Below are 16,747 nucleotides of genomic sequence, written 5' to 3'. Positions count from 1 at the left end.
GCGCGCGCAGAGCCCCGGGACTCGCGTAAGTCCCGGGGTTTTCCGAGGGGGGCGTGTCGGGGTGGGGCCGATCGGCGCTGTGTTTTCGGGGCGGGTCGCGGTGTTTCGGGGTGGGCCCGGGGGTGTGGTTTTGGCCAGGGGCGGTCCGGGGGCGTGGCCGCGCCCTCCGGAACCGCCCCCGGGTTGCGTCTAGGCGCGCCAGCGGTCTGCTGGCGCGCGGGGATTTACTTCTCCCTCTGGGAGGCATAAATCCCCCAACAAAGGTAGGGGGGGGTTAGGTAGAGGAAGGTGAGGGGAGGGCGTTAGTGAATTCCCTCCGAGGCCGCTCCGATTTCGGAGCGGCCTCGGAGGGAACGGAGGTAGGCTGCGCGGCTTGGCGCACGCCGGCTATACGAAATCGGTAGCCTTGTGCGCGCCGATCCAGGATTTTAGCAGATACGCTCGGCTCCGCGCGTATCTACTAAAATCCAGCGTACTTTTGTTTGCGCCTGATGCGCCTACAAAAGTACGCGAGGGCACCCTGTATGAAAATCTACCCCACAATGTATTAAGTGCTCATTCCAAGGCATTTACCAAAAGCAGGATGAAGTCCTTAGCTTACTTTGTAAAGGGGGACATTTTGTGCATGGCTGAAGTGCAGGCGCCATCAAATTGGTGCAGAAATCTGCTCTGAATGTTTTTCAGGTACAGGTTCTTGGCAATGATCTTACTGATGAAGGTTTTCCCATTGCCAGTCCAGTCATGGAAGGTTATGACCAATGGCTTGGTTGGGTGCCTGGTTTGAGCGTAGTCCTGGAAAGCCTGCACAATCACACTGGTAGCCAATTGCTGACCCTAAATGTGCTGCTTCAGGTCCTGGTAAAGCCTAGGAGGTTGGGAGCAGAATGGAAGAGTTGGGGCAGTGTGAACTGGTGCATGAACAGGCGGCATTAAAAAGTTGCAGGGATTTTTGCTCTAAATGAGAATTCCATGTATGTACCCGGATCAGTCTAGACTGCTGGGTTTTGCCTCCCTTCCAGCAGATGGAGACAGAAAAACTTTGAGTGCCCTCTCTTAACCTAGTGAGATACCTGCTGCTCCTCAGTATTTCTTTATCTCCTGCAGATGGAGGTGGTGCAAAACCTGCATTTCTGATCCAAGCACAAATAAAATAGGGAAAAAAAAAGAAAGTTAGGACATAAATCAGGTGGAATCTCCCAGAGGGTTGATGAGGTCGTGGTGGGACCATCCCCTCTGGTTGTAGGCATCTTCGAACGAGTAGGGGGGGTTGGGAACCCCGGGCTTCCTCGTGTGGTTGGTCGGCGGGGTATAGTTGGTGGTCTGGCTTCTTCCCCCCCACCCCTTTGTTGCTATCATCTTGTTTTAGCTGTCACCGTCTTCAGGGAAGTCCTTCTGCCTGTTTTGTGATTGTTAAAGTTTAAAAAAAAAAAAGAGTGGAGTTCCCTGTTTTTTCTTCTCTATGATGGCAGGTAAGGCAGTTTTGGGGGGGGGGGGGAAATAAAAGTTATGGGGATAAAAGTTAGGTTAATTAATGAATGTTTTGAAATATAAAGTTCTTTCTGCTTGGGTATGAGTAAATACTGAGGAGCAGCAGCTTTCTCACCAGGTTCAGAGAGGGCGCTCTCAAAGTTGTTGGTTTTTTTTTCTCTGTCTCCATCTGCTGGAAGGGAGGCACAACCCAGCAGTCTGGACTGATCCATGGTACTACAGGAACGAAAATTAGCAGGTAAGAACCAATTTTCCTATTAGTGCCAGCATGTGCTATAAAGCCTATGTAATGCCATATATTTCAGGTGAGGATTTGGTTCATAGATGTGTATTTATAATTCATTCAAATAAGCCCTAACAGTATAAAATTAATAGGTAACCCCACCACCACTATGATCTCCTTCCTCCCTCCATTCTAATTACAAGAAAACCAACGATGGGGGTAGACATGATCTTTTTATTTCATAAGAATATGCCATACTGGGTCAGACCAAGGGACCATCAAGCCCAGCATCCTGTTACCAACAGTGGCCAATCCAGGCCATAAGAACCTGGCAAGTACCCAAAAACTAAGCCTATTCCATGTTACTGTTGCTAGTAATAGCAGTGGCTATTACTAGCAATAGTGAAGGAATCTTCATATACTCCTGCTCGGCCTCCTAGCCCCAGGACCCCTGAGAGCTAGGGATGGCTAGCGCGGAACCTAGCCTAGGAAGAGGAAGTGAAAGTGATGAACTTTCCCAGATCTTCCAGTGGCCCTATCCATAGTTGCCATAGAATAGGAACTGGAGCTCTTTGGATGTTAAGGTAGGAGTGACTCTGCTGTACAAGACAGCAGCCTCATTATCATCCAGTGACCTAAACAATGTCCACTAGCCTGAGTGGAGTGAATAATATGGCTCCAGTCAGCCAATTAATTGTTCAACTAATGTGAAAAGGGTCTTAGAGTATGTGCAATGAATTGCCTGGATGAAATCTGATGTTAGCAGCTGAGTGGCATAGAAGGCCAACACTGTAATGGTCCTGCAAATCCCTAGTCTCTTGTTTCTCTTGCTGTTCTTACCTGAAAGGTTCAGTGTTTCTTTGGGACTTCAACATTCATAAAAGTGACAGAGCAGCCCAGAGTAAGAGGATTCCCCCCAAAAATAGCTGAAACTGATGAGCACCTGGGCTGGCCCAAGGGAGGAAAGGAGGAGGTACAGTGTCACAGCCATGTCATTGTGTGCCTGTGTTAGTGTATGAGAGAGAGCACACGCTGCAGTTCCCCCTCTTCAGTCAGTGAGTTTAGTAGTACCCTAAATCACTCTTTATACTAAAACAGAGCCTGGAAACTTCCACTTTAATTTTCTCATCTCTCTCTCTCTCTATCTGGCCTTCTCTCAATCTCTTCCCTGTCTCTCTCTATCCTCCTTTTCCCATCCTCTCTTCTATTTCTTTGTCTCCTTTGCTTTATTTTATCTCCTTCACCAAATAGAGAAACCCTCAGAGATACACATTCCAGGGTCACCTCCCTGACTGCAGAATGTCACCAGAATCTGGGAAACCCTCAGGGACAGCACCCAAGAATCACCTCTAACTTTAGGATGTCACCAGAGACTGGAAATCCTGCAGAGATACATGCCCAAGAGTCACTTCACAGAGCTAGAATGTTACCAGAGATAGAAATCCTCAGAAATATAAACACCAGAGTCACATCACTGAACCCATCTAAAACCTCTGTTGGAAAATGATGATTTTCAAATAGTGCTGCAGATGCTCACTTTTTCAAACACTGATTCTGTAACTTATTTTATCTTGATTTACTTGCAAGCATTCTGATATCAGTTCAGATGTTACAAAATGCAGCAGCACGCATACTTACTGGCAACAAAAAATTGGATCCCATTACCCCTATATTAATCTTACTGCACTGGCTACCCCTAACATTTCGCATTCAGTACAAAACCGTTCATAATAAAGATTCAGATTGGTTAGGAGCAACTCTGCATGTTCTTATACCGCAGAGAGCACTCAAATCCACCAAGAAAGGATTACTTGATATACCTTCATTGGGCAGTGCTCATCTAAGGTCAGGCATGTGCTATTTCAGTAGCTGGTCCCAAACTATTGAACACTATGCTGGAATCCTTAAGGCTATCTTCTGACTTTAAGGTCTTTGCAAAAGACCTTAAAAACTTTGCTATTTAAATCTGCCTAGGAAGCAAAATGACTGGAAACGTTTTTCATTGGAACTGCTGCTAAAATGCCTATGACCTCAAATATTTTATGAGATTTTCCCAAAAGATCATAGTTTTGTTCTATCTGATGTATTGTTTTAGTTCTTTATTTTATATTATGTATGTTTTAACCATGCAGCTGCCCTGATCATGTTTGGAAGGATAGTATATAAATACCTGTAAATAAAATAAATGTCACCAGAGATAGGAAACCCTCATGGATAGCACCCAGAAATCATGTCCCTGATTGCTGGATATCACCAGAAATAGAGAAACCCTCATGGATATGTGCTGGGGAGTCACTTCACCTACTGTAGATTCCAACCCCACAGGGATAGCACCCAGGAATCACCTCACTGGCTGCAGAATGTCAACAGAGATAGATAAATCCTAAGGTATACATACTCCAGTGTCATCTCCCTGACTGCGGGATGTCACCAGAGATAGGGAAACTCTCAGAGCTGCATACCCCAGAGCCACTTCCCTAAATACAGAGATAGGATAATATATTCCCATATAATCTTATTCCCTGCAAACTTGCTTTCTTCAATGAGATTTACATTTCTTATTGCCAGCCATTAAGGAGTTCAGAGTCAGTGTGCCCAGTTTTTCTTATTTAAAATTTTTTTATATACCGCTTTATACAATTAGGTAATTGATCTATGTGGTTTACAAATTGGTTACATACATAAATACAAAATAAAATAACAGAAGGATTGAGTGAATGAAATATTTACTCTTACTTTTGACAGATTAAAGTATTTGTTTCCCACCCCCTTATTTTACATATTTTATTAGGACTTAGCATAGATGCAGAAAGTCAAACATCAAAATACAATATGCTCATGAGCAGAGGTGCTAATACAATGATATTTTGGTCTTACAATAACTTGTTGACTAGATCCTGGAAACAGGTCAGTAGGAGAAGTTAGCATGTATTACCAGGTGGAACAAATAAATCTTGATCCAGTTTGGCTCAGGGTCAATTCTATCTCATTCATATATTATTAGTCCCTTCTGTCTTTCACACAGGGTCATTCACCTATCCTTCCCTCCCCCATATTATCAAACACCAAGCCTGATTTGGAGCAGACTGTTTCCCATATTTTATTTGTATATTTTTTTTAAGTGGTTGGATTATGAATATTTGTAAATGATGGGTGAATGACAAGTAGCTACGTTTGAAGCCTTGAGGACTGGTTCTCCAAGCTTCCACACTTGTGCTAATTCAACCCCTTTGATATGTTCATGTAAAGAAATCATACGGGGACATACAGTTGGGATGTAACTGCCTTTACAAAACAATTGCTATACGGGGTCAGATCAAGGACCCATCAAGCCCAGTATCTAATTTCTAACAGTGGCCAATCCAGGTCACAAAAACCTGGCAGGATCCCAAACAACAGATAGATCCCATAATCCCAGGGTTAAGTAGTGGCTTTTCCCAAGTCTATCTGGTTAAAAACAGTTTATGGATTTCTCTTCCAAGAACTTGTCCTAATCCTTTTTTTTTTTTTTTTTTTTTTAAAGCCAGCTACATTAGCTGCCATTACCACATCTTCTGGCAATGAATTCCAGAGCTTAATTATGCACTGAATGAAAAAAAAAAGTTCTCTGATTTGTTTTGAATGTGCTACTTACTAACTGCATGGAGTGTCCCCTAATCTTTGTATTTTTTGAAAGATTAAATATGAGGGGAAGTATCTCTATATATATATATTCTGTAATGCAAAATCTAATCTTGCATGTTTACCTATTCTATTCCATTCATGATTTTATAGACCTCTATCATACTCCCCTTTAGCCATCATGTTTGGAAGCTGAACATCACTAACCTCTTTAGCCTTTCCTCTTTCTCCCTCTGCAGAGCTGGTGAAGATCTTTGCAGCCCAGAAACATACAAGCACACTCTCTCTCTCTCTCCTTCCTCTCCAAACATAGACATACTGTCTCTATTCCCAGAAATTCCCTCTTTCTCCCTCTACCATCCCTCTTCCCAATTTCCTCTATCCAATCCACATTTTTTTTGTATCTCACCCCATCATCTATCCCTCCTTTCCCCTGCTACCTTTTCTTCCAGCACCCTGGACAGCTCCAACAAATCTCGGTAGGTAACCAGGCATAGGCAACTGCGGCTGAAGGTGGACTCCACCTGAGACCTATCTCAAGCTCAAGACTCTCCCATAACCATGCTATATTGTTTGCTAATACTGTATTTTCCTACTTGCCTTATGCTAGATTGCACCTGATTCCTGTATTATGAATTTTATTTGCTCCAAAATATCAGTTCTTCAGTCCTAAAACTGATTGGGAATTAGGTTGCTGTATAGAAACAGACCAAGGCAACAGACTAATGAACATCAGGGTCTCCAACTCTGACTGCACAGGTAACTCTAGCACTGGTGTGTGCTCTGAGGTTGGAAAGTCTTAACATTGGCACTTACAAGCTAATGGTACATCTGTAAATACACCTGCATTCTGCAGGGCTGGTGAAGGTCTTTACAGCCCAGAAACATACAAGCACTCTCTCTCTCCTTCCTCTCCAAACATAGACAGACTGACTCTATTCCCAGAAATTCACCAAATATATCAATATCTCTCATAAGAACATAAGAAATGCCATGTTGGGTGAGACCAAGGTCCATCAAGCTCAGCATCCTATCTCCAACAGTGGCCAGACTGGGTTGCAAGTATCCAACAGATCCCATGAAGTAGACCTATTTCTTGTTACTCACTCCCTGGGGTAGTGATAGCATTTTTTAGTCTACCTGGCTAATAATGTGTTATAGACTATTCCTCCAGGAACTTCTCCAAACCTCTTCTGCAGGGGTTCTTAACCCAATCCTCAGGTCACACCTTGCCAGTCAAGTTTTCAGGATATCCATAATGAAGGCTTCAGGGTGGGAAAGCTACTTTTAAAAAAATGAGAACAAGCAAATAGGTTTTGGGAAGGGAGCTCGATCTATGGATCCCAGAGCAATTTTAACATTTAGGAAAGGATGTGGGGTGGGTAAGTTCATGGCCAGGCAGGGCCTTTAGTGGTACTTCTCTGGATGTCTTTTGAAGATATCCAGATAAGTAGCAAGTTATCCAGCCACTCAAGGCCAGATAACTAGAAAACATATTCAAACATACTTGGTTAGGTTTTTCAGTTATCTGGCTACATGTAACTGGACAACTGTAGGCAAGTTTATCCCACTGAATATTTGACTAACTTTATCCAGCTAACTTGTCCACTAAACGGTTTACTGAATATTGGCCTCTTAGAATCCAAGATCTTCATAAAGAAAACAGGAGGTTTGCAGCATATATGTGATAACACAGTATCAAACGCAATTGATGACTGCAGCACGGTAAGTTGTGGCGTTGTAAATTTTATTTTATTGGCCACTAGATGGCGATTCATTCAAGGTTTTAACTAATTGGCTCATCAATGAACAGATATTACTTATATTTTAAAAACACAAAAATCTGAATGCAAAAAATGTTTTTTGTACATAGTGCAAAGAAAACAAGAACTAAGTCACCATTTTACCCAGACTGTGTATGTATGTGTGGCAAACCTACTGAGGAAAGCTTTAAACTAGAATCATCGGGAATGAGTGAACAAAGCTCTAATTTAAGTGAAAGTTCTCACACTTGTATAGAATTTGGAAAAAAGGACAATATCTGGAAAGCTATGTACATTAATACTCATACTATGAGAAAGTCCTGGATCTAGAGAACGTCATGGAAGAAGCTAATCGGGATGTAGTGGCTATCACAGAGATGTGGTATACATCAAACTATGACTGGGATATAGTTATACCGAATTCTATACAAGTGTTGAATATTTTACTTACCTGACAAAAACTGTTGTAAAAACTTCATTTTATAAACTCTGTTTACTGAAATGCATCAAACCTTTATTAGACACATCTGCATTCCGAACAGTCTTCAGTCATTGGTATTGATAAGCATTGACTACTGCAATTCCCTTTACAAAGGACTCCCTCAATCCACAATATGGCCACTTACAATAAGTCCAGAATGCAGCAGCACAATTATTGTCTAATATAAAATTACATGAACACATCACTCCAATTCCTTTTAGTCTACATTGATTACCTATCAAACGGCGCGCACAATATAAAATTCTATCAATATTATACAATCTCATTTATAATAACAATAACACTTGGTTGTCTGCTAGCTTACATTTATATATCCTCTCCCAAAATTTAAGATAAAAAAAACCAATTGCTGTTACAAGTCCCCTCTCCTAAAACTACAAGGCATGAAGTGATGTGTGAATGCGCATTTTCCATCACAGGACTTATCCTATGGAACTCCATAACTCAAACTCTATATCTCAAACCCATAGGCAATTCCAAAGAATTCAAGAAAGCCTTAAAGCACTTTTTATTTAAGCAAGCATTTACTGATTTGTGTTAATCCCAATAACCAGTCCCACTTTTCTAGCCATTTTAATTTCTTTTAAAGGTGTTTTCTATATTTTATTGTCAATGTTTATTTTTGTCTTAGGCTTTTATGTTTAGATTTAATTATGAATGTACTATTATAACCTGCCCCAAACATTGATGGGTGTGGGATGTAAATCCTTTAAAATTAATAAATAAATTGTTGCTAAAAATTAAACCTGCTATTCACCCACATGCCCCAATACCAGCCAGTTCCTTGAAACAAGTACACCAAGTTATCACTCCAACAATCACAACCTTAATTAATCAGTCGCCATCAGAAGGAATTGTACCACATGGATTAAAACAAAGCCGATTCTAAAAAATAAGACTGGTAGAAATCCATCCAATATCCATCCAATATCCAACTTGCTGTTTCTAGCAAAAGTGCTTGAGAAAGCAGTGCTATCCCAACTTACAAATCACCTGGAAAATCAAAATATTCTCTCCCCAAATCAATTTGGATTTAGGAAACATCACTCAACTGAGACATTACTACTCTCATTAACGGACCCAATTTTACGAGGGCTTGATGCAGATGAATCTTATTGCCTTGTGATAATTGACTTAACAGCCAGGACCATAACCTGTAACCATAACCTGTAATGCCATCAGATGAGAAACATTGGGATATATGGCATGGTTCTCAGATGGTTCTCTTCATTTCTATCTACAGAACATTCCAAGTCAAAAGGGCAGCCACACTTTTCAATGTGATAAAGTTGTCCTTCAAGACTCAGCCCTCCCAGCAATGCTATTCAATATTTACATGCTCCCACTGTGTAAATTACTGATAAAACTAGGAACATAAGAACATAAGAAATTGCCATACTGGGTCAATCCAGGCTCAAGTACTTGTCAAGTACCCAAACACTAAATAGATCCCAGGCTACTGATGCCAGAATAGAAATGGCTATTCTCTGTCAGCTTGATTAATAGCAGTTAATGGACTTCTCCTTGTTACGATTGCTGCCTCAGGACAGGCCCGCGAGCATCTCTCTCAACCTCCCTGGGACGGCTAGGCCCTCTGACGCTCTAATGCTGTGGAGTGGCCAACATTATCTACCGGCTGGATAGCGGCTCTGCGCTTCCTACATAGCTGGAGCTGCTGCCGCTCCCATGAGGCTCTGACATGCCACGCCTCCCTTATTGTGGCCCAAGTGCCGCCGCTACTGCTGCCTGCCACAGCTGCCTTCATCTTCGCGGCCAGACTGCCACCAGCACTTCTCCTTCTTCGCGGCTGAGAGCTGCTGACCCTGCCTGCCGGCTGAACACTAACCCTGCCTTCTCTTCATGGCTGGAGCCACCGACGTTGTTGCTCCTGCCTGTCTCTAGCTTCTGCATAGTTGCGTGAATGCGCCTCCTTTGAATATTTAATGGGCCCGCGACAGGAAAAGCCCCACAGTCCCATCTGATGATAGCATCTCGACCTGCGTCCAGCCATATAAAAGGGCTCTTCACCAGCTCCTTGGGGCCTTCGCAATGGATCCTCATGGTTATCCATGGTCTCTTTGTCCTGCAAGGTCCTCCATGGTCTACATCTGTCTAGGTGGTTCCATGTTCTTGGTTGGATGTTCCTGATCCTTATGTTCCGGTTCCTGTTCCATGTTCTGGAACAGGAACTTGGAACAGTTCCTTGTTCCAGAACAGTCTTCTTGTTCCTTGTTGGAGCTCTCTGTATGGTCTCTTCCATGTTCCTGGTCTCGTCAGTTCCTCATCCAATTCTTTGGTTCTCCATCTCAACTGAACCTTCTACCAAGTCCTGGATGTTCCTGACTTTGGTCAATATTCTGGAACCTTCCTCATCCTTCCTCCAGGCATGCCAGTATCGTGGTCTGTGACCAGCCCAAAGGGAGCTGTGTAGGGCGCTTCATGGCACAGGCCCTGTCTCCAAGTCCATCTTCGCTGGGCCAGTTCTTCGGAGGCCATTCCTGTTCCAGTCTCGTGGATGGTCCAACCAAAGAGTTCCAAGCCTTGCTCCAAGAGATGTCCTGACTCCTGTCCTCGTCCTTCTCTCAGTCCTGAGTCTGTCCCGCTCCCCGTGTGGTCCATGACCAACCTGTGGCATGTTGGGTAGGGTGTGCTGAGGTGCAGTGCCCTTGGTCCTGAGTTCCATCCTCGTCTGAGTCTTCCAAGTTCCTTGAGTTCTTGTCTGAGTCTTCCAAGTTCCTCGAGTCCTCGTCTTGAGTCTTCAAAGTTCCAAGAGTCTTCATCTGAGTTCCATGTCCATCCTGCCCTCAGCCTTTGTCTGACCTGACACACTCATCGTTTCCAAGTGGCGGGTCCGAAAGGGCTATAGAATGGCCGGCGGGCTAATTTTGAAACCAGCATTGCATTGTTGGGTCTTTTCCGGTGCATGCAGGTTCAGCATAGGCCTGAGTGCTCCAAGCTACGCTCCAAACCTCAAGCTACGTTCCTCATTCTGCCCGTACATGGATACACTCACCTCCCATGGTATGTGCTTCGGGGTTCCTCTCTGGGGTCGTGCCATGGGCCAAGGGCTCGCATTTTCCCTCAAGCAGAGTGGCTGAACACAGCACTTAGAGTACACGTCCCACACAGAAATTTAAGATCAGCAAACAGAGCACTTTTAACCATTCCATCTGTGAAAACAGCAAGACTTACCCAAGTCAGAGAACGGGCACTATCTCTAGCCGGCCCCGCATTATGGAACTCCATGCCCCTTGACATAAGATTTCAGAGTAATCATAAACTTTTCAAAACACAACTGAAAACCTGGCTTTTCAATCGAGCTTTCAAGAAAGAGAATGACACAGGCAATTAAACAAGGATAAGCGGCATAGAGCACACAGCGCTTAATTTCCTACTTTTAACTGTAGCCAACACTCAGGATGAATTGCTACCAAACTCAATTCCCCATGTGAATTTCTTTAAATGTAAACTCCTTATCATTTACCATATTATTCATAATATTATTTGTTACCGAATATTAATGGCACCACCTATATAAATTATGATCCACATTTTTCTTTGATATAGGTGCCCTATTGTAAACCGTTATGATGGTAAATAACTTAATGACGGTATATAAAAACTCTTAAATAAATAAAGCAAGCGACCACACCCCATGCCCTTCCAACACTCCTCCAAGAACTTATCTGAGGAACAGGGAATGCAGGCAGGGTATGGAAGAGTGCTGAGGGAGTGACCCCAGGGGGGCGGAGCCACAGAGAGAGTCAGCATGGGAGGAATGATGTATGCTTACCCGAGGAGTGGGGAAGCCCAGGGGTCTCAAGCAGTGCAAGAGGACACTTCCCTGAGGAGCGGGGGAGTGTGGTACAGTCTCTGAGATAAAGCAGGATGCTACCCCAAGGAGCGGGGGAGTGCGGTACAGTCTGAGATAAAGCAGGATAATACCCCAAGGAGCGGGGAGCGAGGTGTAGTCACAGGAATACACAAGGCGCTGCCCTGAGGAGCAGGGAAGCATGGCACAGTCAAGGTATACAATGTGCTACCCTGAGGAGTGGGGGGCGTGGCTCAGTCACAAGCACAAGCAATGGCCCACAGAGCGGAGTATACCAGCACTAAGTCTCCACGAAGCAGAGTAGTGAAGCAATGGCCCGCAGGGCGGGGTACACCTACGTTGGGTCTCCACAAAGCAGAGTCATAAGGCAATGGTCCGCAGAGTGGGGTACACCGCGCTGAGTCTCCATGAGGTAGAGTAGAAAGGCAATGGCCCGCAGAGCGGGATACACCAATGTTGAGTCTTCATGAGTAGAGTAGTTCCGGGAGCAACCCCAAGAAGCAGGGGAGCTGGTAGACAGCGTCCGAGGGGCAGGGCCCTCCGAGGATAGCCAGAGACAGGAGCAGGGCCCCCAAGGAGCGGGTACCCGAGAGTGTCTCATGCCAGGAGGAGCAGGAACCAGGAACCAGTGTCCGTAGAGAGATCGCCGCCCTGGGGAGTCCTGGAACGGAGCCATGTGTGTTGGAAGCGGCTAGGCACAGCCGCGAGTCTTCCCAAAGGAGAGAGGGTAGCAGCACACAAAGTGAGTAATAGCGGTCACAACCGTCTGCGACCGATGGTCATAATAGTTCCCCCTCTCTTAAGGCCCCCCCCCCCCCCGGAGGTTTGGGTTTTCTAGGATGTGTGGCATGGAACTACCTGATTAGATCCTTGTCAAGGATGTTGGCCGCAAGCTCCCAGCTGTTTTCTTCAGGCCCAAAGCCCTCCCACGAGAGGAGATATTCCCACATCTTTCCACGCTTTCTGACGTCCAAGACATCTTGCACTTGATAGGTAACGTCTGCCTCTGATGACAGAGGTTGGGGCTCAGGTAGTTTTTTTGAGAAGTCGGACAGAACCAGAGGTTTCAGTAGGGAGATTATGGAAAGCATTGTGGATTTTAAGAGATGAAGGCAGTCGAAGGCTGTAGGTAACTGGGCCCAGCCAGCGAAGTACGGGAAAAGGCCCAATGTATTTGGGAGCAAAGCGGGCCGAAGGCAGTTTAAGACGAATAAAGCGAGTGCTGAGCCACACTTTGTCTCCTGGGTTAAATTGCAGAGCTACTCTATGATGGGCATCGTAGAACTTTTTGGATCTTTGGGTGTCTTGCTGAAGGAGTTGTTTAGTGTTGTCCCAGAGTCGATGCATCTCCTGCGTGGTAGCCTGCACCGCTGGGGACGGCACTAAAGCGAGAGCGGGAGACGAGGCAGTGGCTGGTGTCCGTAGACCAACTGGAAGGGTGATGACCCAGTGGATGTGGACTGGTGTGAATTCAGAGCAAACTCTGCCACTGGCAGAAGGTCAGACCAATCATTCTGCCATGAATTTACATAGGCTCGAAGGAACTGTTTTAGGGTCCTGTTTGTTCTTTCCGTCTGACCATTGGCTTGGGGATGGTAAGCTGAAGTGAGATCCAATGCGATGTCAAACATTTTGCAGAGGGATTTCCAAAACCGGGCAGTGAATTGTATTTCTCGATCAGAGAGAATATGTCTCTAGGGGAGACCGTGGAGGTGGAATATGTGGCAGATGAACAAATTCGCTAGCCCCGGAGCCAAGGGAAGACCAGGTAGTGCCACAAAGTGAGCCATTTTCGAAAATCCGTCCACGGTGACCCAAATTGTATTATTGCCACTTGAAGGAGGAAGATCTACAATGAAATCTGTGGCTATGTGCATCCACGGCTCGCTGGGTATGGGAAGTGGTTGCAGGAGATCTGAAGGACGACCCTCTGGAGGCTTATGACGAGCACAAGTGGGGCAAGACTCAACATAGGCTTGTGTGTCTTTCTTCATGGTGAGCCACCAATAGAACCGTTGGAGAGTGGAAAAGGTTCTAAACTGTCCCGGGTGGCCTGCAGTTAAGGAGTCATGAGCCCAGCGGAGTATTTTTCGTTGGAGTTGTCGGGGAACTACCGTTTTTCCAGGCGGCACATTGAACGTGGCAGAAAGGAGGACTTCAGCTGTGAAACATCGGGGACATCTTCAGTGACAAAGGACCGGGAGAGTGCATCGGCCCAGCAGTTTTTATTGGCTGGACGGTATCGTAACAGGAAATTAAATCAAGTATAAAAAAGGGCCCAACGGGCCTGACGATGATTTAAGCGTTGAGCACCGTGCAAATTCTTGAGGGTCTTGTGGTCGGTATATACTGTAATCTGATGCTGCACCCCCTCGAGCCAGGGACGCCACTCCTCGAAAGTCAGTTTAATTGCCAACAACTCCTTATCCCCGATTACATAATTACGTTCCGCTGGAGAAAAGCGTTTAGAGAAGAATGAGCAAGGGTGTAAGGTATGGGTGGCCGAATACTGGCTGAGTACGGCTCCTACGCCAATATCAGAAGCATCAACTTCAATGATGAAGGGCTGTCAGGGGTCTGGATGGCGCAGGCATGGTTCTTGAAGGAAGGTGGCCTTGAGGTCCTGGAAGGCGGTCATGGCCTCAGGTGACCAATGAGATGGATTGGCCCCCTTACGAGTCATGGCTGTGAGTGGGGTGGTCAGCATAGAATAGTGATGAATAAATGATGTGTATTAATTGGTGAAGCCAAGAAATCTCCGCAGGGCCTTGAGGCCTGTGGGTTGAGGCCAATCGCGGATACTTTTCGATTTTTGAGGATCCATCCAAAAGCCTTGGCTAGAGACCACATAGCCCAGGAAAGGAACGGACTCTTGTTCAAAAGAACACTTATCCAATTTGGCATACAACTGGTTGTCCCTGAAAATGCTGAAGAACACTGCAGATGTCTTGATGGCTCTGAAGATCTTGAGAAAAAACCAAGATGTCACCCAGGTATACTATGACACATCGGTAGAGCATGTCTCTGAAGACCTCGTTCATCATATTCTGAAAAACACTGGAGCGTTACATAGGCCAAACGGCATCACAAGGTATTCAAAGTGGCATCACACGTGTTAAATGCGGTTTTCCATTCATTGCCCTGGTGAATTCGGACCAAATTGTAGGCCCCTCTAAGGTCTAATTTGGTGAAGATTTTAGCACTCTGAAGTCTGTCGAAGAGTTCTGAAATTAAAGGTAGAGGGTAGCGATCCTTCAAAGTGATCTCGTTTAAGCCATGGTAGTCGATGCACGGCCGGAGAGAGCCATCTTTCTTCCCCACGAAGAAAAAGCCCGCTCCAGCAGAGGACTTGGAGGGCCAGATGAAGCCCTTAGCTAAATTTTCACGAATATATTCCGACATGGCTTGCGTTTCAGTTAAGGACAATGGATAAATCATACCCCGAGAAGGTTCTGTGTTGGGAAGCAAATTTATTGCATAGTCAAAGGAGTGATGTGGGGGTAGAGTGTCCGCAGCTTTTTTGGAGAAGACTTCCGCGTATGAGGAATACTGCTGCGGAAGGCCCGGAAGAGAAGCAGAGGTGGTTAGGCAAGGCACAGGTGATACAGCCTCTAAGCATTTGTCATGGAAGCAGCTACCCCATCGAGATAGTTGTAATGTGACCCAGTCAAACTGTGGGGTATGCAGCTTTAACCACGGCAGTCCCAGAACCACAGGGTGTATTGCTTTATCCAGCACGAGAAATGTTATGGTCTCTACATGTAGAGAGCCAGTACGGAGCTGGGTAGGGCCGTGGAGTGAGTACCCTCGCCTGGTAGAGGTTCGCCATGAATGGAGGAGAGTAGTAAGAGCACTGGGGAGCGGATGGTGGGAATTCGGAGATGTTCCACAAGTTGCCTCAGAATAAAATTCCCGCCGTCCCCAGAGCACCAAAGCCAGTGTGTGAAACTCTTGAGCATCTAGTTTGATGGAAACTGGCAAGGTTAATGGAGGAGAGGGTGAAGTCAGGCCTAGGAGCAGTCCTCCGGCAGAACTTAGGCCTGGGAGTTTCCCAGACAGATGGGGCATGAAGCTATGGCATGTCCAGGTTGGCCACAATACAAGCAGAGGCCTGATTTGTTGGCAATGGTGTTTTTCTTTCGGAGAAAGCCTACTTCGACCCATCTGCATTGGCTCTTCCACTTCTTTATTCTGAGTGGTGTTGGGATTGGGAGAGTGCGTATGTCAAATTCGGGGTGAGCTCGGTGCTATCCTTCTGGACACTCTAGCTTCTTGAGAATGTTCTTAAAGGCAGCAATCGATGCGACCGGCAAGGTCTATCAAGGAATCCAGGGATTCAGGAAGTTCCTGGGCCGCTAGCTCGTCTTTGATTCGTGGGCTTAGGCCTTCGAGGAAGATAGTCCACAGACAGTCTGAATTCCAGTGAAGTTCAGACGAAAGGGTCGTGAACGCAATGACGTAGTCAGTCAAAGACCTGGATCCTTGTTGGAGATGTAGAAGGGAAGACTCGGATATGGTTCTTTGACCAGGATCGTCAAAGACGGACCGAAAAAAGGCGAGAAAGCCAGGCAAATCTCGAAGAACCGGATCAGCTCGCTCCTAGAGTGGTGAAGCCCAGGCCAAGGCTTTACCGTCCAGGAGTGACAGGATGTAAGTCATCTTGGTGATCACATTTGGGAAGTACAAACTACAACTACATAACTCGTCAAGACCGACAAGAGATGCATACAAAGGATCACTACAGGTACCACCGCCCAAATCCACCAGACACATCACGCTAAGAGATCGGGCATTCTCTACAGCCATTCCACCGTTATGGAACTCTATCCCCTCTAACATCAGACTGGAAACATGCATCTCAACCTTCAAAAAAAGACTAAAGACATGGATATTCTTACAAGCATTCCCGGACTCAAACTAATATATCTCATCCTCGCCAATCCTTATCTCCAATTACACCATGATTAACCATCTCCATTATTGTTTACATGTTTGAATTAATAACCTGTCCTTTCTCTTCTTTCTCTGCCAAGTTCCAATCTCCCTGTTATATGTAACTGCATTTTCCGCACCACTGTTCTTAGTTTATGTTTTTGATGCACCCCTGTTCTATGTGAACCAGCATGATGGGACTGCGTTCCCGAATGCCGGTATATAAAAACCCAAAATAAAAAAAATAAAAAAAAAGTATCCTGGTTGTAGGCAAAAGTGCATATTACACTGATTCAGGAAACCCTTGCACATAAGAGGGTCTCCTGAGAACCGTGGGGGTGCCAGCAAGGGCACAGTAGGCTGGAAGATCGGCGTGTGTGTAGCAG

This window comes from Rhinatrema bivittatum, chromosome 8 (genome assembly GCF_901001135.1).
Source record: "Rhinatrema bivittatum chromosome 8, aRhiBiv1.1, whole genome shotgun sequence".
Lineage (NCBI taxonomy): Eukaryota > Metazoa > Chordata > Amphibia > Gymnophiona > Rhinatrematidae > Rhinatrema > Rhinatrema bivittatum.
The sequence above is the reverse complement of the archived record's forward strand: the minus strand, read 5'-3'. Positions refer to the sequence as shown.